Genomic DNA, 3,746 nt, shown 5'->3' with positions numbered 1-3,746 from the left:
ACACACACACACACACACACACAGACGTGTACCTTTTAATGGTTCTGGGTTTGCCTATGAAACGTTGAACGCGCCTTACTTATTTTCTTACTGTCGCATCAGTTGCAAGAATTTTTTCTACGAAATTAAAATTATTTTACTAAATAATTCCGTTAAGGATTTAGTTATATGATAGAATTATAAAAAAAAAGGAAAATCAGATATACGGACATACAACAAATAAGACAAATACACGGACACGCAAGGAGACGCAAATACTCAGACACACAAACAAACACATCAGCAAACACAGAGAGAAAAACTGCAGAGGGCACGTGAGGTCAAGCGACGTAGAGGTCAGGAGGAACGAAGAAGAGACCTGGGCAGGAGACGAAGCTCCTCGAAGGTCAATGACTTGGCTCAGCTCACAGGAGGGGGAAGGGGGGAGGGGGAGAGGGCAAGGATGGGTGTGGGGAATAGAAGGGAGAAGGGAGGAGGAAGGAGGGAGGAGGGTGACGGGGAAAAGGGGAGGGGAGGGCGAGGGCAGTGCAAGTTTTTGCCTAAGAGCTTCACGGTGACGCGCAGGTCAGTGTGCAGATCTCACGCCTAAAACACACACACACAAAATATCTGTACAAAAAATATATCAATATATTAGCAGATGACTCGTCGCGGATTAATTAAACAAGCAAATGATGACGCTAACTAACGAGGCGATCAAACGTTTCACGAACAAAGGAGACACTTTTTTTTTCTTTCACAACACAAACTCTAAGTACAATGCTGATAGTATTTTCCGAAATGTTCTTGCAACTTTTTCTCATCTTCGACCAGTGACTTATAAGAATTACTTTATCTTTTTGAAAATGAGATTGATAAATGTTTGTTTGATTATTGTATCTTTTAAAATGAATTCTAGGGGAGGGATGTTGAGCACAAATATCTGGGGATGGAGAGAAAGAGGTTGATAAATAGCTGGATGGATAGATAGATATAAATTGATAGATACATAGAAAGGGAGGGAGAAGAAGGGGAAAAAGGAATGATATAGACAGGTACATAGATAGAGCGAGAGAGAGATAATGAGAGAGAGAGAGAGAGAGAGAAAGAGAGAGAGAGAGAGAGAGAGAGAGAGAGAGAGAGAGAGAGAGAGAGAGAGAGAGAGAGAGAGAGAGAGAGAGAGAGAGAGAGAGGGGGGGGGGGGGGGGGGCTGAGAAACCACGCATCCAGACAAAGAAACAGCGAGGAAGAGAGAGAGAGAGAGAAATGAAGCGAAGATTTAGCGAATTAAAACGAATTTGCGTGACCTGGTGATCCATTTCTCAGACGAAGCTCCTCCCACAGCCTCCGTCCGTGGCAAGAGCCTGACCTCAGCTGCTTCGCGGTCGCCGTCAGCTGAGCAGCGGGAGAAATAGCACCCATAAAGGGCCCGGAGGCACAGCACCTTCGCCGCTTCTAAACCGCTTACGATGTCACAGCAGACATTGACGGATTAATTCAAATTATCGGCTAAGGTCGTTAGCGGCGTCAAAGCAGAAGTGACCTTTCTCCCTCCCTCCAATGACCCCACCCGTCATCTTCCCTCCCTCTCTCCCTCTACTCACTCCCCACCCTCACCTTCTTCCCTCCCTCCCTCCCTCTCTCCTCTCACCCCCACCCTCATCTTCCCTCCCTCCTCTCACCCACACTCGTCGTCTTCTTCCCTTCCTCCTCTTCCTACTCCTCCTCTATTCTTAACACTTTGTCTCTTTCCTTCCCTTCAACTTTCATATAATTTTCCTTCCTTTCTTTCTTCATTCCCTCCTTGGATTCCCCCTCTTTTCCCCCTCCACACTGCTTCTCCCATTCGTTTCTTTCCTATTTTCGTTATTCCTTCTCTCCATCTCCTTCACCTATTCATTTCTCTCCTATTTCCCCTCTTCCCTCTCTCTCTCCCTCCGCTCCCGCACCCCCCACGTTGTCTCCCTGACCCCGTTCGACTCTCCCACACGTTTCTTTCTTCCTCACCTTCGTCTGACCTGCAACCTGCAACTTGCGCCTGGCTCCCGGTTGCAGGTATCTCGCCGTGCCTGAGGTCCGCCCCTCGCCGCTCCCACGCTCTCTCTCCTCACGCTCCTCCTACTCTTCTTTTCCTTCTTCGTCTTCTTCTTCCCCTTCCTCTTCCTCCTCCTCCTGTTCTTCTTCTTCTTCTTTCTCTTTCCCCTCTTCTTCTTCTTCTTCTTCTTCTTCTTCTTCTTCTTCTTCTTCTTCTTCTTCTTCTTCTTCTTCTTCTTCCTCCTTCCCCTCTTCTCCTGCCTCCTCCTCCTCCTCCTCCAGTTCATTCCCCCTCCTCCTCCCCTCCTCTTCTTCTTCCTCTTCTCCCCTTCCTCCTCTTCTTCCTCTTCTCTCCCTCCTCCTCCTCCTCTCCTTCTTCCTCTTCTTCCTCTTCTTCCCCCCTCCTCCACCTCCTCCTCCTCCGCCTCCTCCTCCTCCACCTCCTTTCCCCCTCCTCCTCCTCCTCCTCCTCCTCCTCCTCCTCCTCCTCCTCCTCCTCCTCCTCCTCCTCCTCCTCCTCCTCCTCCCCGCATTCAACAAAGGTTACTCTCTCCCTGGATCTCTTACACACGTCCTAGTATACAAAAGAAGTAACAATAACCGGTTCTTTGCTTCGTCTGATGAGGAGAACTTGACGCGTCTGAAACGTTACGGCCATTTTTACGTTCGTGCTGTGGCGACGTTTCTTATCGCTAATCTTTGGGTACACGTTACTGTACTTGTGTTTGTGTGAATATCTGTGTGTGTGTGTGTGTGTGTGTGTGTGTGTGTGTGTGTGTGTGTGTGTGTGGCTGTGTTTGTGTATTTGTGTGTGTGTGTGTGTGTGTGTGTGTGTGTGTGTGTGTGTGTGTGTGTGTGTGTGTGTGTGTGTGTGTTGTGTGTGTGTGTATGGCTGTGTTTGTGTATTTGTGTGTGTGTGTGTGTGTGTGTGTGTGTGTGTGTGTGTGTGTGTGTGTGTGTGTGTGTGTGTGTGTGTGAGTGTGTGTGTGTTGCGTTTCAGTTACAGAAAACAGTCAAAAAAAAGATACAAAAATCAGTTATACTAAACCAAAACAGTAAAGATATTCCAGTACAGAAAAGAAACAAAAACAGTAAAAAAAAAAGTCACATAAAACGAAAGAAAACAGTAAAAAGAAAGAAAAAAGAGAAAGAAAAAGAAACAAAAACAAAATCAACGAAAATCGTCCAGTTCTCTTTCTTCACACACAAACACACACTTATTTATTCATTTATTAAAAAAAATCAATTATCACTTTAATCATCGTACACAACGTACACACTTACGAACTAATTTTCATTCCATTCTTTATCGTTTTTTTTTAATAAATCATGTTACGACTCGAGACCATCTTCGCAAAGGGGCCGCCGCCTCACGTGGACGCGGACGGACCTTGTATAGCAGGGGACCCGATCGCGGGAACAAAAATCTATTCCGTATTCTTGCAATCTTGACGAGGGGGGGGGGAGGGGGAGGGGGGGGGGAGGGGGAGGGTGAGAGGGGAGGGGGGAGGGAGATGAGGGGGAGGGAGGGGGGGGGGAAGAGGGAGAGGGAGGAGAGGGGGGAGAGAGGGAGGAGAGGGGAGAGAGGAGAGGAGAGAGAGGGGGAGAGAGAGAGGACGGGATTAGATAGATATTAAAATAAAGAGTGAGGGAGAGAGGGAGGGAGGGAGGGAGGGAGGGAGGGAGGGGGAGAGGGAGGAGGGGTGGGGAGAGAGGGAGAGAAAGAGGAGAGA

Source organism: Penaeus chinensis, chromosome 5, assembly GCF_019202785.1.
Source record: "Penaeus chinensis breed Huanghai No. 1 chromosome 5, ASM1920278v2, whole genome shotgun sequence".
Taxonomy (NCBI): Eukaryota; Metazoa; Arthropoda; class Malacostraca; order Decapoda; family Penaeidae; genus Penaeus; species Penaeus chinensis.
Note: the sequence above shows the minus strand (reverse complement) of the source record.